The sequence below is a fragment of the Falco rusticolus genome, chromosome 17, assembly GCF_015220075.1.
Source record: "Falco rusticolus isolate bFalRus1 chromosome 17, bFalRus1.pri, whole genome shotgun sequence".
In the NCBI taxonomy this organism is placed as follows: Eukaryota; Metazoa; Chordata; class Aves; order Falconiformes; family Falconidae; genus Falco; species Falco rusticolus.
The window spans coordinates 4,579,967-4,599,948 of record NC_051203.1 but is presented as its reverse complement, the minus strand read 5'-3'; the positions used below and the strand labels follow the sequence as shown (position 1 = coordinate 4,599,948).

The 19,982-nt window shown below is 53.7% G+C and overlaps 1 long non-coding RNA gene and 1 other non-coding gene across 4 annotated transcripts in view; both read left to right on the top strand.

The window, feature by feature from the left end:
• Positions 1-16,086, top strand: part of LOC119158440 — a 35,797-nt gene extending 19,711 nt beyond the window's left edge. For 2 of the 3 annotated variants that reach the window (XR_005107862.1, XR_005107861.1), the window contains exons 2-4: positions 8,240-8,443; positions 8,761-9,081; positions 13,814-16,086. This is a non-coding gene — a long non-coding RNA (uncharacterized LOC119158440). Of the gene's footprint in view, positions 1-553; positions 2,698-8,239; positions 8,444-8,760; positions 9,082-13,813 lie in introns of those variants that run through there. The other variant, XR_005107860.1, reaches the window with a different exon arrangement.
• Positions 16,087-16,969: 883 nt separating this feature from the next.
• TRNAW-CCA lies at positions 16,970-17,041 on the top strand. Its single transcript has one exon. It is a non-coding gene; the product is annotated as a tRNA-Trp (tRNA).
• The last annotated feature ends 2,941 nt before the right edge of the window (positions 17,042-19,982 follow it).

The following is a 19,982-nucleotide window of genomic DNA, read 5'->3' as shown; positions in this document are numbered from 1 at the left end:
GCAGGTTTGACTCTCTCCTGCCTGACCCAGGGCTAACCCAGGAGAAACCACCCTGCGATGCTGAGGGGCGTTTTGGCTGGGAGGGTCCCCTATTTTTGGGGTCCCTGTGCGGGGAGGGAGAGGGTGATGCTCCCAGATGGGCACAGGGAGGGTGGACAACTTAGATGGAAGGGTTACTTCCCCCCCCCCTCCTTTACCTTTTCCCCTTTTCTTTCCCCAAAGACTGCTGGCTTATCCTGGGTAAGCCCTCTGCTGTGGTCTATGGCTTTTTATTCCTATGTGATTGCTTTTCCTAACTCATGTAGGGCGAAAAGCCATGGGCTACACAGAGGAGGGACTCCACCTTCCAGGCACCTCTGCAAACCGCATGGACCCCTGATCCCTTTTTAATCACTCATATTTATTTGGTAACAAATAACAAGTGAAAGGGGGCATTGAAGCCTTGCAGGGCCTTAGAGGTTTAGCAAGACGGATGGGCCAGGGGGTGGCGAGCAGAGGGAGAGACAAAGGGGGACGGGGATGGTGGGGGGCATGGCCTTTCAGGCGCCGTCGTCCCCATTCAGAGCTGAAAGGGCGCTCGGCGGCGCCGGGTGCTGGCGAAGGGGGCTGCAAGGGCGGCGGGAGCAGCTTTTCTTTGGCAGCGAGCTTTTCTCACACGGTTCAAAGCATCCCCACCTGCAGCCCTGCAGAACAAAAGCGTCAGGCGGAGACCAAGGGCATTTCCAAGGGCCACGGCCGCTGCCTAACCCAGCACTGACACAGCTCCAGGTGATGGCAGGAGCCCTTTCTACTGTTGCCGGCTCCCTTGAGCAGGGGCTCACAGGGGGCTGAGAAAAGCCCGGGTACCTCCAGCCTCATCTCCCCACCACACCGTGTCCCTTCCAGGAGTGCTGCAGAACCAGCGGGTTGTGCAGAGCCTGGAGCCACCCAGTTTGCACCAGGCAGGATCCGTCCCCACAGTGCCCACGAGGCCACGGCCAGCCCAGTGCCACGAGGACAGCGGAGGGGAGATGGTGGCTGGGAGCACATGAGAAGGACAGGCTTAATCATACAGTGGGACCTGGCAAATTTGCACTTTTTAAATGCACAAAGGCTGTGAGCAGAGCAGCCTGGCAGAGCTGGGCTGGATGGGGTGGGAGAGTCAGGCACCGCTGCAGACCCCACTACTGCAGACCCCACCACCGCAGACCCCACCACCGCAGACCCTGCCACCACAGTCTTCACCACCACAGACCCCGCTTAGCCCCTGTCAGCACCCAAAGATCACTGGGGGGGGGGTTTACAAACCACCCTCGCCAAGCAGGAAGCGAGCAATTTCTCTATTTTCTTTTTTTTTTCTCACTTCCTGAGCTTTGAGTCATTAGGTGTCAGGCTTTCAAGTTTATTTCACCAGCCTGGAATGCATCTTTAAAAATAATAGTCATTGAAAAAAATGAAAGCTGAGATTCAGCTGTAATCCCATGACTCAAAGAGGTGTGGAAGGAAGAAAATCATGAAATCCCATGAGTTCCAACAATGAAAGCATGAGAGCTGGCAAGACCGTGGCACATAAATCATCAAAACTAAACACCATCAGTCAAAATGAAAGGAATTAAGCCAATCTCACCAGGCTGTTTTAATTATTTTTTAATGAGGATTTGCTCATTCAGAAAATTCACCCATGACAATGGCCGCCCCGAGCCATTCACGCTGAGCAGGACCCATCCCTGCAGCAGACACGCATGGCTTGGCCCCGCCATCCCGCCCCAGGGATGCTCCAGACCTGGCACAAGGTTGGCGATGGGAGCCGGGAGCCAGGGTGCCATCGACCGCCAGGAAGGGGAGAGCAGGGTGAAAGAACCAAAAATACGCCAGGAGTCCCATTTTTGCCATTAGCTTTGTTGCAACCCAAAACGTTGCGCTGGGGATGTAACGAGCCAAATTCTCTCTGGATGGTCCTGGGGGGTTAGCAGGTGCTGCACTGTGGTGGTCCCCCGAGGGGGGCACAGCCCCAAGCCTCCCAGAAGACCCTCTGCCATCACCAGCAGCGTTCCTGGAAGCACTGGGGGAAGGAGCTATCGGGGAGCGGGGATGCTGGGGCAGGGGCATAGACCCCATCTCTGCGCAGCAATTGCAGAGGGATGCAAACGCCCATGCTGGAGCAGCAGCCGCCCCCATTAATATTTTGGTGGCTGTTGGACAAAGTGGCTCAGAGCAGGATTATCGGCAGCCTGTCTGCACTATACCGGCGAGACACTCCGCCCCTGAGAAATGCTCCTACTACCCTTTATGCTATTGATTTTTCTTTTAGCAAGGCAGGCATTAAGCAGGAAAGAAACAGAGGGGGCACAACCCACCGCGTTTCTGCGGTGCTGTGTTCAAGAGCAGGCGGGACGGGAGGAAACCCTGTGGGCACGTTGGTCGGGGTGTCTGGTGGTCAGGAGCCAGGGCTGGTGACTTTCTGCCAAATCTCTTTCTTACCCTTGTTTGCCCAGCTCCAGTACCCCCCGAAAATGCACAAGGGCTTAAGCAGTGAGATTTGACTTGTGGTTTTCAGTCTCTTTGATCCTCAGGGGGACACCCAACTGGGGCTTGCAGGAGGCGAGGGGGGAGACACGCATGGGACAAGTGTTTCGATGAAAGCCCTGCCGTGCAGAAGGCATTGGCAGGGACACCTGGAAAAGGTCCATGGTGAAGAGGAGATGCTGCCAGCACCAGGTGAGCTCTCAGCTTGTCTGGCATCCACCTCCCAGCAGCACCTCCAGTCACCTTTCAATTAGCGCAGCCTCTGCCCGCGGCCCCGTGTGGCTGCGATTACTGCCCACTTCCAGGGCTGGGCAAAGCAAAAACCTTCGTCTGCCCTGCTTATAAAACATTGACAGCATTAAATAAAACAGTAGGTCAGGTTGGCATTTTCAAAGTATCTTTGAGAACTTCGGCACACACCTATTATTAAAAAGGCAGCAATCAGAATCCCATCCCTGGTCCAGAGAAGCGAGCTCGAGGAGCAGCCGCTGCGAAGGCGCTCCCGTCTCCCAAAGCTCCGGGCAAAGGATGATGCTGGAGCAGTCAGACCCCTCCAGCAGTCCCTGGTCCTTCCTGAGCTCCCGGGAATGAATGTGCAGAGCAGGACAAGCTGCTAATTACAGATAATAACTGCCATTTATGAGTGAGGCATCCATCGTCCCGGCTTCCTCCAGGAGCTGGGTGTGGAGCTCCCGTATCCCAAAGCTGCTGGTGGGTGAGGCACAGGCTTGTCCTGTGCTGCCCTGCGGGGAGGAGAAATCATAGAGTCATTTAGGTTGGAAAAGACCTTTACGATCATCAAGTCCAACCGTGATGCTAGGTATAAGGAGTTTTGGAAGCCTCCCCATGAAATCTGAAGTTGTTCCATGAAATTCCTCCTGACTTATTCAAGGAATAATATCTGTTTAGCCCCAAGAAGATAGAAATTCCCAGCTGCATGGCCCAACACAGAGCCCCCACACTGCTGTGCCAGCCCCCCGACATCCCTCGTGGCAGCAGCCATAATTCTGGCTTCAGGTAGGCAAGGGCCACCCAGCTGTGTGTGCACGGGGCACCAGGTGCCAGATCCTTCCAGGGCGAGCAGAGATTTCATCCCACATCCCAGTGCACGGGCTGGGGTCACTGCCTGCTGCTGCCTGGGCAGGGCTCGGGATGGAGTTCAGCTCCGTGCAGCGCTGATGATGTGTGGGAAGAGCAGCAGAAGCAGCACCAGCTTCTTGCTGGGTCACCCAGCCCCGTGGATGCTGGTCCCTGGAGATAACTTGGGAAGAGAGTGCCAATTATTAATATTTTAATTACAGCCACATGATAATGAACTGAAAAGCTGTGGGTTTTAATCAAAGCTGTGACGTCACCCAGCCCTAATGGGACACAGCAGGATGCCCAGCACTGCACCACCAGCACCCAGCCGCCCGGAGGGTTGGTGCACTGGGTGCACTGGGACCTCCTATGGAGAGGATGATGCTCAGTGGGAGCCCAGAGAGATTTTACAGCTCAGCCCTGCTCAGGGTGCCCAAAGAAGGACCAGGGCATTAAAAATCACTCTGCAGCCCACGTCCCCAACAGGCTTTGCATGAACAGCTTCCCCAGGGTCTGATCCTGGCTGTGTGATGTTATTGCGGGGTATTTACCCACCCTTGGCATCAGAGGGTTCAGTTCCACAAGTGCTGCTCCCACACGAAATCCAGGTCACTTGGCTGCACCAGTGCTTTTGAGAAAACCTGCCCTCAGTTAGCTTATCGAGAGCTGGAGGAGGTTTGCGTGGAGAATTCACCGACGGGACAAAAAGAGACAAATCCGGGACTTGCCGGGAATTATTTATTCAGCTCTGCTCTCGGCGGGGAATTACGGATGCACCGGTTGTGCCACAGAGTACCTTCCTCCTCCCGTCTGCTTGGAAATGGGTTATTTAGTAACTGGTGAGGCCACCGGTGCTGAGTCAGCCCACAGCTAATGAACACCCTGGCTGCCCATTTGAAATTTATTGCACCTATTAATTACAACCATTAGCTGCAGCCAGTGAAATTTTTATAATGAGGACCCTTGCGACTTTGCCTTCCTAGCAGCAAATTAACTGTGTGGGGGGAAGAATCAATGGGATCAGCATACTTTACAGAAGCGATGTTTTAATTAGCGATTCTCTGCAAACATGCCAAGCAACAGCTTCTCCGTTCATTATCTCTCCTTAAAGGGATGGTGCTTCTTTGCAGGTTAGTTTTATCCCGGTGTCGTCTCCTCTGTTGTTGGGTTTCTAATGCACTGCTGCTCATTATAGAAACTGCTTTGAAGTTGGTTTTATCTTAGGTCTGGTTGTAAGCAGCGAGATGTCCAAGGTTTGGCGGGGGGCGGGGGGAAATGCAACCCTAGGAAATAATGGTTTTGAAAGCTTGGCTGAAAAGTAGCGAAATTGGATGGATCCTGTGGCTGTGAGGAAGAGGGGGATAAGGAGTGGGAGAAAGGGGTTGTGTCCCCACAGGCACAGCAGCGAGCCCCAGGGATGTGGGACCTGAGCTTCTGATGCTTAAAAAATGAAAGGACCAAAAGTCCCAGGCAAGGCTCCCTCTGTGCAGGGTGCATCCGCATCCCACGGAGCTGCTCAGAAGAAAGTCTCTGCAAGTCCCGTGAGCATGGCACTGCAGAGCCAGGCTTTCTCCAGGGACTCCTCCGAATGTGTCTGCTTGGCGGATTTTAGAAAACCAGCCTGGTGATACCCAAACCATCAGTCACTCCCAAAAGTCTTGGCTGTAGAGGTGGACTGACTAGCTCTCATGAAAGGCACATGAAATGAAATTTCTGGGAACTTTTCTACATTTCATTACAAATTATTTAATTCCATTCAGTTGCCTGCAAAAATACAGGACCAATTTCCATTGCAAATGATCTCATTTCCCAGGAAAACAAAACGACAGGCAAAAGGCAGCTTTGAAATTCAGGGTTTAAAATGCAAAACTTAATGTTGTTTTTTCCAACCAAGCGGCTAAAAGTTAATTCAGCGGCATTTCTCAGAAACAGAAAAGCTGAGGCAGGGTAAGATCAGTCCCAAATGAAAGATGCTGGTGCCTGAGCATCCTTTCCACAGGTTTGGCAGCCATCGCTGTCACCTGGCAGCCCCAGCCTGTCCCCACTGCAAGGCTGTGCTGAGTGCTGCCTCCATCCCTGCCTGCATCCCTGCCTGCACCCTGCCTGCATCCCGGGCTCTCCCTGCCCAGGACCCCCGCTCCTGAGCCGTGCTGTTGGAGCTGCCTGGCTGCCCAGCGAAGCCCAGGGAAATGGGTAATTGCAGGGCTAAGAAATAGACTCTGTCCAGCTGGTTCAGAAAGACATTTTTTAGGGCTCAGGGAAAGTGACATTATTAAAGTGAGCATGCTGATTTCAGACAGCTCCCAATTCATCACTGTGACAGTGACAAACACGGCCTGGGGTTATGCAGTTGACTAAAGAGAATTCTCTAGCTTTACATTTTTAATGCTCCTCGCATTTTCTCTGCTGCAGTGGAGTTTTATCCAAAGGATCTTCTCCCTTGAATAGAAAGGGCAGCACAGGTCTGTGAAGCATGCCCAGCCCTTGCAAATCAGGCCAGGCTTCTGTCATCATTGCCCAAGCCAGTTCATTTATTTTTTAATTATTCCTTGCTCCTTCAGGATCCTTTTTCTACCTTTTCAAGAAGAACAGGAGCATCAGCCTCAGCTGGGCTGCCTCTATTCTCCGGGGCTCATTCATCATTGTCTGCCGTCTGAATGGGAGGCAGAGGGTCAGCCTGAAAAGCCTCTGCGTTACAAGCCCCTCTAAATATATCAATAGCTCCCTAATGGACACTGGGGTCCCAGCCGGACCGCCCAGGCTCTCAGGGTGGCTTTGTGTCTGCAAGGGGTCAGGGTGGGCACGGGGGGGACGTGGGGTGGCATGGGGCAGCGGGGAGTGGGCACCCACGGGGGCCGCCTGGGAGGTCTGCCCCAGACACGTTTGCCTGGTTAATACGGCGAGGGTTAACAGAGGGGACGGTGCTGGGTGGGGGGTGGGAGCCCTGGGGGGGGGCGAGGGGGGTATTTGCCAAAGCTGGGTTTGGCAGTGCCGGACCAGCCCTGCTGTGCCAAAGCGGGGTGCCTGCTCCCAGGGGCTTCTCCTCCCTTCCCACCCCTTCCCCGCTGGCAGTGGGTTTGCTCCGCTCCAGCCGGGAGGGCGCAGGGGCCAGGAGGTGAGCAGCCCCCCACGCCAGCGGGCTGGCCCCCACGCAGCCCCTCCGCACCACCACCCCTTCCTTCCAAAATCCCATTCTCAGGCTGGTAACAAAAAGCAGCAGCACAAAGAGGGACGCGGAGACCTGCCGCTACGCTGAGAAGCCATTCAGAGCAGGAGACTCATTAAAGAGCCTGTTGTCATTATTTGTGAGCTCCAGAGGTAGCCTGATTTAATTTGGGAGCTACCAGACAGGTACCCAGATGGCTGGGGAGGGGGACAGCGGCAGAAGCGAATTAAGTGGGATGCCCCTCGCTGCTGCCGGTCGCTTTGTGCTGCAGCTGGGCCCCTTGGAAAGGGGAAAAGCGGAAAGGCAGGGATGTGGCACCCCCCCCACGCCCCCCGCAACATCACCGCTGGTGAGGAGCCTGTGGAGGTGGGGGGCCACAGGCCCCACCTGCTTTGGCTTTTTTCCCCATGGTTAATTTTCTCCCAGCTGTCCCCGCTGTGAATTAGGGCTGCTCCAAACCCTGCCGCAGTTGTGGGCTGCAGGCAGTGGGCTGGGGGGGTCTCACAGTGCCTGGCTGTTGAGGGGGGGGTCACTCTTTGCTTGCTGCTGTTGGTGGCTGTGAGCCTCAGGAGGTGACAGTGCCTCACAGACCGAGTGTCACTCGGTCCTCGGAGAGCTCCAGCATTGTGCCCATTTCACAGGTGGGTAAACTGAGGCCCCTGGCTGTTCCCCATCCGTGTTGCTGCTGACGGGGAGCAGATGCCGAGTCCGGGCTCTGCAGGGAGCCACAGGCGGTGATGGCACCGTGGGTGCTGCGGTCACCCTGCCCTCCGCACGGCTGGAGGGTGGCACGGTCGTGGTGGTGAGGATGCGACGTGCTGGGCAGCATGGTGGTGCACAGGCTGGGCACGGCTCCTTCGGGCACCGGCACCCCCTGGGGCAAAATCAGAGCTGGTCATCTGCAAGCTGTACAAAAGCTAAAAATTAAAATAGGGAGAGAATGAAGGTTTCACTTCAGATGGTATTTCTGCGAGTATTTGTTATTTATTTAAAAAAAACCCCAGACTTTCATTTGCATAATTACATTTTGCAGCTGTTGGGCCATAATGTGGGCTGTGCTTTGGGGCATTATTTTATCCGTTGAAAACGGACACAAAGAGAGTGAACTCCGCTCTCAGCTGTGCCTCATTGTGCCGTAACCGCTGGTGCTGCCTCTGCGCCGGGGCGCTCCCAGGGCACCTCACCTCCCAGGCCCTGGAATATGCATTAGGAGCCGCAAGCTGTCCCCACGTCTGTCCCGATTGTTCCCTGCTTTTGAGGAGAGGGGCTAGGGGGGGAAGTATTAATCTCTCGCTGGGTGGGGAATTTGGGAGTGCCTGGCTGGGGGCCTTGGATGTGAGGAAGGACGGGGAAGGGAGGTGTCTGTCGGTGCAGGGTGATGTTCCAGTTTTGAGATTTTGGGGCTATGTCCTACACCCTCTGTCCTGCCCGTGCATCCCCCGTGTGTCTGCAGGAGCTGCTCTGACTGCTCTCCCTGTCCCCATCCAGGTCTCCTGGGGGTGCTCCCAAGCCTCTCCTGCTCCAGGTGATGCCCCAGTTCACCTTTGCTTGCTTCTGTGGGCTCCATGGCTTCTGCAAGATGAAAAGGAAGAAAGAAGAGTCCAGCGCGGAGCAGGAGACGGCAGTGTGAGGAGCAGACTCGTGCGTGTGCCCTGCCCAGCTGTGCCTCAGGACCCCATCCCCTTCCCCTCGGTACGCTGGGACTGCCGGGGGGGGACATTTGCCACCTCCTTTCTTCTTGCCTTTCCAAGGACCAGCTCCCCACCAGACACCATCCTCTGCCTGCACTGTCTTGGGGTGTCTCAGGGGGCTGGGAGGCTGCTGGCCGAGCCGATGTGCCTGGGATGATGCTTGGCAGGGGAGGAAGAGCCTGGGGCTGAGCAATGAATGGTTTTGCTCATCAATAGCAGCAGCAGCAGGCTGTGGAGAGCATGGGGGGAGCTGGTTAATCTGCTCTAACACACTTATCCTGCAGCTTGCCTCATTTTCTCTCCCCTCCCTCTTCCCAGATACTTGTGTGGCCAAGGGAGAGCCGAAACACGGGAATGACCTTGCCAAGAGGTAGAAGCAGATGCTGTGGACGTTATCCAGGTGCTGCAGCAGTTCTGCCCGGACGCACAGCCCAGCCGGGTGCTGAGCACTCAGCACCCAAGCAGTCAGTGTCAGAGGCACCCTGCATCCCAGCAGGGTAGAGATTTCCCTGCAGAGCGAGTCAACCTGCCCTTGCTCCAACAAGTCTCAACAGACAGACCTGGAGCAGTTCTCATAAGCCAGAGCCAGACCTTGTCCTTCCTTGGAGTCGCAGTGCCAGAGAGGCTGGCCCCTGGCTGGTAAGTTGTCCTGCTGCTGCAGAATTGGCTGAACATAAAAAAAAAAACCAAGCTGGTTTGGGGTTTGGTGCTTTCTAAAGTCTGTCTCAAGCAAGTGTCTGTGACTCCAAGAAGCCGATTTCTCCGAGCCTCTGCCCTGCCTGGCCCCGCGGGCGCAGCACACCAGGGCGCTTTGGAGGCACCAGACACATCGACCCTGCTTGGACGCTGCTCCCTGTGTGACTGGTGTGGACTGGCAGCTCTGACGCCACGGGCAGGGGGGACACCTCGATGTGTGACCCCCACAGCCATGAGGCTCAGCGGGATCTTGTTCTCGTTTGGCAAACGGGCCAAATTTCCCCTGAGCTCAGGGCACCCGAGATTCACTCCAGGGGCATTTCTAGCATAAGTATGTTCTCCAGAGCAGAAATCCTTATTTCTTCCATACTGCGCTTCCCTTCTCCATATGGAGACCCCCTCAGCTTCGTGCCAAAGGTGATGCCTGGGGCTGTCGGGCTGGAGCTGCTCTCCCCCAGGGTTAGTTTTGCTTCTGCCACCGCCTCCTCCTGCCATGGTTGAGTGCTCGCCTTGCACCATGTGGCCGTCCCCACGCTTCCCCTCTCTCTCCCACCTGCTCTGTGCATCCTTCCCACCCACCGCCAAAGCCATATGGGAGCTCCCTGCGTGCTGTGCCTTCTCGGAGGCGGCTCAGACAGCCCTGCTCAGATACCCTCCAAAGAGCCCCAGGCTGTGCACGCTGGAGAGCTGGTGAGTGTTGGTGAGCCAGGGTCCCCCGGGGTTTGGGGACCGCTGCTTGGGTCTCAGGTGCCTGGTTCCCCATCCCTGGATCCACCTGGCATTTGAGATCTCACGCACCAGCAGGTGCATCAGCCCCTGTGCTCCCGTTTGCAAGGACAGCCTTAGGAAGGGGTAAGTGCCACCTTAGGAAGGGGTAAATGCCACCTTAGGAAGGGGTAAATGCACAGGGGGGTTTCGTTTGGGCAGATTGATACCCCCAAGCAGCCCCCAGCGCAGGGGACAGGCACACTTGGAGAACAAATCCTCCCCCTGTGATTAACGGGCTCGATCTTTCCAGGGTTTGCCCGGACCAGGTTCTCGCTCAAACAGAGCTGTACGTGCCACTGACAGCTCCCCTTCGGAGCAGGTTTGTTGGCTCAGCCAACATCCAGAACCAACATGGCTATTATTTTATTTTCTTATCCAAAGGATTTAGCACAAAAACCTGAGCCTGGCCAGGAGCTCCAATAACACAAGGTGCAGCTGAGGAGCTTTAAATCCTCTCTGCTAGGTGCCTGTTGTTTGGGCTGCAGTGGGAAGCAGCTGACTGGTATGGGATGCGCTGCTTGGAGCCAGCTTGGAAGTGGCAGCCAGACGGGACTGGGCATGGGGACGTGGACTGCTCCTGGTCTCCGTGTCAGACCCCGAGGTCAGGAGGCTCGGGGTACTTTGCTTTTGCCTCTCTTTAAGCCCCAGCGATGTGAGCTCTGGGATCCAGGGGTGCAGCCCCCGGGCAGTGCTCCCAGCTGGGTATTTCCCAGCTGGGCTCCAGATTTTGGCATGGGAGAGGGCACGCGGTGGCACGAGGTGCCCTGCGAGGGGCCTGCCAGGAGACCAGTCTGGCTTCCCTGTCATTTGTCACCATCAAACTCAGCATATTCCAACGTGGCATGCAGAGATCGGTGGCAAACACTGTGGTTAGTGCTGGCTGTGGCATCTCCTCTGGGATCTCTGGGGCTGCGTCAACCTTTTGCTTAGGCAGCGCTCAAGGAGCTGCTTCGCCGAGGCACCAAGGGTGGCTGAGGTTAATGCTGATGCACCCACATTTTGGCTTGATTGACGGTGCCCCATTCCTAGGGGGACGCGAGCTGGGTCCCTGCTAATGATCTGAGCTGGCATCACAGTGTGGAGAGCTGGAGCTGTTCGGGCAGCAGGCACATGTTCCAGGGAGACCATCAAAAGCAGAGGTTTGGGGAAAATCCTGGGCAGCTTCGCTCAGTCAGGCTTTACAGAAGCTAAATTATTACTGTGGGGTTGAGGCGGGGGGGTGGCCCAGTTCATTACTGTGTAACCTTCGCTGCTAAACCTTTTGGATTTGAGATCCATCATCGTTTGGCAGTTAAAGATGTGCAGCTAACGGCCACCCCGAGATTCCGTGTCTAGGTGGAGGCTCGGCACTGCACTGAGAGCAGCCCTGGAGATGAGGCTGGTGCATGACGGGATGGGGCTTCAGGGGCTCCCAGTTGTGGTGGGAGTTCCCCAGGCTGCTCTGGGATGAGCTGGGAACTCTGCTGCAAACACCCCATGCTCACACTGTGCTTGCATGTACATTGTACGTGATGCATGTACAGCGCACATGCTGTACTCGGCGCACATGCTGTACACGGTGCATCTGCTGTACGTGGTCCACCTGCTGTACACGGTGCACCTGCTGTACACGGTGCACATGTTGTACATGGTGCACATGCTGTACTTATGCACATGCTGTACTCGGTGTACATGCTGTACACGGTGCACATGCTGTACACGGTGCACACGCAGTGCACACCCTATGCACACGCTGTGCACACACTATGCACGCACCACATGCCATACATGCACGGTAGCCACTGTGCCTGTTCTGGTGTTCCCTGTGTCCCAAATATTCCTGTCTTCAGTGAGGGGTTCCCAAGCCAGGTGTTTAATGAATGTAGCATGTAAAATTGAGATGGGCAGACACTCACCCACACCTATTATATGTACATTTGACAACGCAGTATATGAACCAGGTGCAGTATGAACATTAAAGCGCTTGAGCTACAGTTATTTTTAAAGAGAACTTCCCACCTCCCTGGATGGATGTAGCTCTCAAAGCAACAATATGTTTTCCACCATGGCTCCGAGCAAAATAGTTTGCTCCTGGGTTGACCTCTATTGTGTTCATAAATGGCTTGTGGTGCTTTTTGATTCCCCCATCATAATGGCTTGACCTCTAGATTTATGGCTGAAGGTCCTTTCATCTGCACATTGTTTCCCACCAGACTCCAGCCTGCCGCTTTTCTGTAGCAAACCTGCCAACAGCCGAGCCCCTCGCCGCCCGCCCCTCCGAGTCGCCTGGCCAGCTCCCACTAAGAAATTTGCCGTGGGCAAAAGCAAACTATTTTCCCCCCTCCTCTTTTTCAAGTGGCAGCATTTTAACAGGGCAGCACATGCTTCTGAGGCTGCGAAGGCTGGGAACTTGACAGCTCTTGTCCTTGTGCAAACACTCTCTCCCTGTCTCTCTTTCTCTCTCCTCCACGTTTGCACAACCCCTGGCATTTTTATAAACTAGGAGGTCTGTTATTGTTCAGGATTTCCTCTTGCCCTCCCAAGTACCAGACACCCTGTCTTTGACTCTTCCACCCTGTTTTCGCTTTTCCACTCCAGAAGCAACTGGATCTGAGCGATGCTGTAGTAGATAAATCTTACTAATGTCAGTGGCAATGAGCTGTAAGTTGTCCATCCAGTGGTTTCCAAGTGCTTTTCCAGGGTTTTTCCACCCTCTGGAGAGGGGAAGGGAAGTGCAGGGACCCCCACAGCTGAGCAGTGAGCCTGAAGCTGACACTGCAAAATTGCCCGCACCCTGGCTGCTTGTGGACATCCGTGGGGTGAAGGATGCAGTTGTGTGAGGTACAACTTGTCCTCTCTGCTGCAGAGCTGGCTTAGCATACAGCTGGGCTCCACAAATCCCCTGTACAACACGAGCCTTATCTGTACCACGGGTTCCCAGGGTTGATGGAGCGAAAGCTTCCACTTCCATCTCTTCTCAGGAAGAGCAGAGCTATGCTCCCAAAAGGTGCATTTGTTCCCATCAGCAATAATCCTTCTTTAATCCTATTACACCAAGGAAAGCATCCAACTTCCCTCAAAGCGGATGGTGGGATGCATGGAGGAGGGAGGTCTCTCACCACGGGCTGCAGCCCTGCCTGCCCTGGCCTGGTCCCTGCCAGGGCTTTGGGGTGCGTGTCCCATGGCATGGCCCCTTCCCCTGCACCCCGAGCTTTTCCTCCGGTGCCAAAGGGCTGGAGTGAAGCAGGCAGCAGCCAGCGACACCCCTGCACCAGCCCTGGGATGGAGCAGTAACATCCCCTGAAACAAGGAGCTGCCTGTACCAAGGGTTCAGGGTCTGGAGCTGATGCTGGAGTGTCGGGAAAAAATCAGTTTTAATGATCAAAATAACCAGAGCATCTCCTCGGGCTCACTTCCAAAGGCAGGCAGTGTAGCTCCTTTGTAAATATTGGCTTTCTTGGGAGCCAGCGAGCCTACAGATGTTTATTTGCATGACAATAGCCGGGTTGGGGACCAAAACATGTGTGTGTGTGCGCGCAAGGGGCTAGTGATGGAGGTGGTCTTGCCAGGGGAGCTTGCGCTGCGCCGATGTGAGATGAAGCAATGTTTGTGCAGCGAGCTGGAAGGGTACGCGCACACATGGTAGGAGGCGAGCCAAGAAAAAAAAGCTGCAGCTTGAACTCTCGTCTCGTAACGTGTTCTTAAAGGTTTCGCTGGAGATGTGAAAAAGAATCGGGAAAATAACCCAGGCGAGCCCGAGGCAGGCGCTCTGCAGCAGGACTGACTCCTTCCACCCAAATGCCCTGCACGTCAGCTTGACGGAGCACGATGGATTTAAGACAAGCGCCGTGTTTGCTACAGACGGGGCAATTTCTGCAACCCAGGTGGTAACCAAGGGAAAAATGACTTTTTTTCTTTTTTTTTCCAGAAATCACCTGGCCCAAGCTGCCCTTTCTCCCTTGCGTAGGCAGGATTTTCCTCCAGCTGCTCGACGTTCCCGTGCTGACCCGCTGCTCTCCTGCTAGCAAGGAGGATTGCGCAGAGAAATATCTGGGGCGGGCTGATAAAATCTGCAGTTCCCAGTTGGCCTCCATCCTCCCAGCCTGTGCCTGCTCCCCTCCCCATGCATCTGTCTTCCTATAGTTCAAAAAACAACCAGTCTTTGTGGCTGCCCCAACACCCCACGTTTTTCAGAATGTTCCTCCGAGGACAAAGTACAGGCAGTTTCAGGCAGCTCCAGGTGGGCACGGGGAAGCTCACGTTGTTTGGGGAAAATGCTGACCTTGTTCTGTTCCTATTTTTGCACATCAGCACAGCCTCCCAAATTCAGGGTTTGCAGCCCCAGTGCTGTCCTTGGCGAGGACCTTCGGATTTATCTTTCGGCCAAAAAAAAGAAAGTTGGTGGAATGAAAAGCCTATTTGTGGAATGTAACTTTATTTTTGCACAGTCCGCCTGTAACGCGTGGTGACCACACAAGTCATGCACTCGTGGACTTAAACCACTAGCGATTAATCACTGCTCTGAAGTTTATTACAAGTGTAAAGATACGGGTCAAATTCAATTTTTGTTTTATGCCAGCATAAATCCAGAGAGACAGTCTGGATACTAAGATGTCTACCAAAATATTAATTATACAGAAATGAGCTTGGACTGGACCTCAGCTCGCAGATTTCTCCTAACCGTGTCTCAGTCTCACCCTTGTGCAAAAGCACGTGAACAACAAGCACAAGCAGGCAGAGACAGGCTTACCGCGGGCACACGCTAGGGAAGCCCTGACTCAACAAAGCCCTGCTTAAATTTAAGTGTTTGCTTTGGGATTTTGCTCGATCCAGTAAATTTGCCTAACTCCCCCCTAACAAACCTTGATCGATCTCTGCAGGAGCATGCAATGACCAAGCAGAGGAGAAGGCACCGAACCATCCTTGCAGCATCTCCCTAATGCTGCCTAACAAGGATCAAAGCATTCAACCTCTTTTTATTGTCCTTTTCTTTTATCCCACTGTCTGGATTTCATCACGAAGGGACCTACCCAGACATGTTCCTCAGGAGTCTCCCAGCCCCAGTAGCCATAGAAACCGGCTATTTTTAGTCTGTTTTCCTGATGCCAGTAAATGACTTTTCTCTACTTTGGAGAGGCAGAAGACCAGGGCAGCCTTGTGTGCTGGTGGATGGTAAATGAGCATCTCCAGCGAGGCAGGCGTCCTCTCCCGTACAGTGCTGTACGTCTGAGAAAATAAATGTGGCATTGGTAAATAAGCGCACATTATCTACGCACAGAGCAGATCACTTCCTATGGTATTTCCTACGCTAGAGAAAATATTTATAAGAATTTTTAGAGTATGGATTTTATAGCCATTTGGAGATCAGGGGTTTTGGTATATGACAAGCTTCCTCCTTTTCGGAGCTGGTTCTTCAAAAGACGCTGTAATACAAATTACCGGTGTTTGGCAACGCGATCAATGTGGGTAAAAGCACAGTGGTACTTACACCATAAATCAGTCCCACAACAATGCCTCTCATTCCTGGGATACCAGTAAGACTTGAAGCCAAAGGCTTTTGAAGTAAGATGGAAGAACACATTTGTCTGAGTAATTATCAGGCTGCACGCTAATGAGCAACGCTGGCCGGATAATTCAGCACGAGGGAAGAGAGCTGGGGCAGAGCATCATTTTCCTAGAGGGTTTTCTTAAAACATCCATTGTCTCCCGGGCTGTTCCCCCATGCCTGTGGCAGGATCCAGCCCACAGGGCCATTTCCCCGGCTGCTGCCTGCCCTCCTGGGGGTACTCGGCAAACGCTGGGGCAGCTCCTGGGGATGCAGGAGCATCCCAACCGGTGCCGCATCCTCAGGGAGCACTGTGGGGAGTGATCAGCGAACTTCTGCCAGGCAGAGACGGTGGAGACCGTTTCCTTTTAATGCTTGCCAGGTATCCTGGAGCTGTAAATACCCCGAGCCCGATGGCTTCTGCTGTAACATATCTAGTTTACAAGATTGTACTATAAATTATAGATGCATATCATGACTGCGGTTTGCACCGAGACACTTGCCTATTGATCCGTCTCCTGCTGGTTAATATTCAGGACTGCTTTGGGAAGCAGCATGCTGTAGCGGGTCATCGGGATGTCAGCACTCGGAGCAAGCGATTTCCTGGCCCGACCGTACCAGTACGCAGGGAAGCAGCTGTGGAGCTGCTGTAATAAACCAGCCTTGCCATACCCCTGCCGGAGATGGGTTTTATTTCGCGCTTGCGGCCCTGAGCTGGGTGGGAGCAGAAGGAAAGGTGGGTTTGGTGGGAGATGGGGACCCTAACCCCGCTCTCTCCCCACCAAGGCCTGGCTGCAGCTAGAGCCATGCTGCAGTGGTCTGTTTGCATGCACATGGAGCGGACACAGAGCAGAAGTTGCAGTAAAACCCCAGCGGTGGCAGCGCCACCACCATTTACTAAAGCAGCTGTGGGGACGGGCTCCCAAGCCCCGAGGTGACAGTGCTTACAAACCAAGGTGACACCCTAAGGCCAGCCAAAATGGCGTAGCCTTTCCCCAGCCGCACGCTGAAATAGCCAGCAAAGGCACGGCACGGCACGGCACGGCACGGCACGGCACGGCACGGCACGGCACGGCACGGCACGGGCCCCGTTGCGCTGCGGCTGCGACCGGCCGCTCAGCCCAACTCAACACATGCAACGCGGCTCCCTCCCGCGGGCCGGGCCCTTTAAATGTGGCGGGGCGGGGCCTGGGGCAGACCAGAGGTGCGGGATGGGGGGGGTTGCGCCCCGCAGCGGGAGGGCGCACGTGGGCGCTGCCGGGTGGCGCGGGGCGGCCCCTCCCCACGCGGTGGTACAGCCCAAGGGGGCGGGGCCGGGCGGGCCGTTTGAAAGCCGTTAGGCGGCCTGGCGCGAGGTGCTGTGGCCTGCTCCGCTGCCACCGGCGTGGGCTGGGCTGGGTGGCGGAGACCCCCACGGGGGCTGGAGGGGCCCGTTTAGGCGCGCGCGGGCCCGTTTAGTCGCGCGCGGAGCCGTTGAGGCCGCGCATGCGCGTGGCGGTGGGCAGGCTCTTGCAGGCGGGCTGGGGTTGGCGCTGTCGGGACCTCGTGGCGCAACGGTAGCGCGTCTGACTCCAGATCAGAAGGCTGCGTGTTCGAATCACGTCGGGGTCACGGCGCCCTTCGGGGCTCCTCTTTTACGGCGGGAGGGCAGAGCGGGTGTCCCCGGGGGTACCGGGGTGGGGGGGCTGCAGGGTGGGGGGCGAGGCCAGCCGGTGCTGCGGGCCGGGCTCCAGCGGCCCCTTCTCAGCACTTATTTTTGCTTTGGGTGGGTGTGAGCCCCCCGTGCCCCCTCGGGGCGCTGGAGCCCAGCACAGCACCCTGGCAGACCCTCACCCAAAATTGAGGTTGTGCTTCATCCTGATCAGGCTACCCAGGTGCTGCAGCTGGTGTGGGAGGGGGATGAAGGGTGCTGGGCGATGGAGGGTGAAGGTTTGGAGGTGCAGTGGTTAGGGGGTTCCCCCTGTGCCCTCCGTCTCCACCCTGAGCTGCAGGCCGGGTGTGTATGTGTGCGTCCCCCCTGCCCACCGGCTGTGTCGTCGTCGTCCCCCCCCCCCCCCCCCCAAACCAGTTGCCATCCCATGGTGGCATCGAGGCACCGTCCCAGCCCTGCGGCTGCTGGACCCTTTTGGCGAACATTAAGAGCACATCCTCTTCGTAAGACGTAGTGGAGAGACCAGCAACGTAAAATAGCTCAGGTTACCGGTGGAAAACACTGGAAATAACTTAAGCGCTGCAATTAGGGGCATAAGTAAAGAAACGCTGGGTGACAACTATTTCACTGTTCTATTTTTTCCAACTGCAGGTGCTACTTTCAAGGACAGTGCAAGGAAACAATTTTATATGGATTAATTTTTCCAAGTTGGTAGAGTTCGGCTGCTTTCATCCCACTGGGAAATCCCCAATCTTTCTGATATACTGATCGTACACAGATGTGACCCCAGAGTGCTCGGGAAATGTGAGTGGTGTTTGGTCCTGGGGGATGCTGGGGTACCACATGTGTGAGGGAGCGGGAGGGAGGCCAGGATCCTCTTGCTGATGTAATATTTTAGGAATGTTTTTGTCTTCAGGTGCTTGTGTTGTACAGGCTTGGAGGGGATAAACACACCCAAAGTGCCCGTGACTGGCGCACAGCTTCTGAACAACCCTGGGTGACGACGCTTGTCCCTGCGATGCTGCATGAGGCAAGTGGTGCCTTTTACCTTCTAAGACCCACCCCACCCCACAGCAGCTGAGTTACCTGCTGCTTAGAATATATAATACATAGATAATTTAGAAATACAGTGCTCCCCACATAGCTTTTTTTCCTGCCTTTGTAACAGTAGAAGTAGCTCTAGCTTTGACTCAGCCGGCACACTTTGTTATTTTAAACTATTTTACATTTGGAAGGAACAATAAAGGCAAAGTCTAATCTGCAGGATGGATAAAGCTTCTAAGTGGTCATTAACTTTAACTGCTTTAACCTGTTCAGCAGATGATGGGTTGTGTACACCTGAGTTCCTGTAGTCTTGATCTCTTTCCATTAAATCGCTTTTGTCTTGACTAGCTTTTTCTTTTGAACTTCATTGCTTTATAATAGCACATAGGAATGATGCTTTGAGCTTCTGTTGCCACAAAGATTACCTTTATGTTGAAAAATAGCACAAGGCTAAAAGAAATAGAAATTGAGCCTTTATTGCCCTGCGCTGCCTTCACTGATACAATTTTAATTAAGGAAAAACGGCTGGGCAAAAAATAACCTCATATCTGGAAGTATATATCCACGGTGATGTGCTCCCTCAAATGTGCGATATTAAAGCCATTTGTAAGGTGACAGCAGGATATGTTGAAACCTTGCTCTGGAAGCTTGAATAAATATATTGCACGTCTTTGCTGTGTGGCTACTAATTAAAATGTGTGTGATTGATTTGGGGTTTAACTGCTGTGGGAGGGGAGGAATGGGCTTGAAGCAAGCAACAGGAACCCCTTGAAAGGATAACTTGTAGAACTTGAGTATTTGTCTTCTTTCTGGGTATTATTTTTTAATAGTTAAGGCTTCTTTTTTGTGAAAAAAGCCCTTCAGGTTGCTGTTAATGTTTCCATTTGATGGGACAACTGCTTTTTTTCAAAAGACAACAATAGTTTAATGAGAATTTCCTGCGGAAGATATTGTTCATGACTTTGTGATTAACATCTGTCTGGATCTGAATACCAAATGTGGTACCAAAATACCTGTTTGTGTGTTTCACACACGCGTTTGTGACACAAGGAACGGTGAGCGGTGCTTTTGCCTGAGGTCTTCACTGAAGTGTTCGACGCTGATTGAACAGGATGACTTCATACGACAGAAAATGAAATTATCTGCAGAGTATTTAAAAATGTAATTGCAATGAAAAGGCTTCTGTGTGCATTTACTTTTTAATGCCAGGTGCTTAGTATTTTTTTTCCCCCTGTTTAGAAGTTACATCTGTCTGTTTGAGGGTAAAAGTACCTCTAATGAATTCTGCAGAAAGTATCTCTTCCTAGGATTTCCTCACTTAAAGCCATTTTAATACGAGCTAGCTCCGGCGAGCTGGAGTGCTGCACAGCTGAGGGAATATCAGGGCTTCAAAATGGCTTTCCACGCTCTAGTTCCTGTCTTTTAATGTTTTAAATTGAATAGGTATACAGCATTGCTGTGATTTTTTTTATTCCATCAGCTAACGGTGGCTGAGGGGATGATGCTGCAAACATCTTCCCTCTCATGTGATCTTCAGGAATGGGCCTTATTCCTTAAAGGATTCAAGTATCGACTCTCATGCTTTTCTTTTTTTTTTTTTTTTTTTTTGACAGACTGTTTTTATAATGTAATTAACCTGAAAGAATTTATTTACAGTCATCATCTTCCTACTGTACATTCTCACCTCCCTTTACCTTGCCACCTGAATAAATCCCTTTAGTTTCTTAATTATTTTTGATGCTCTCTTGTGTTGCCCTACATCTCCACTGCACCCTGCCCCTTCCAGCCAGGCAAGGGATCCAGGGATCCCAGTAGCGCCCAGCTCATGTTCCAGGTTCCCTGTGGTATCATAAGGCT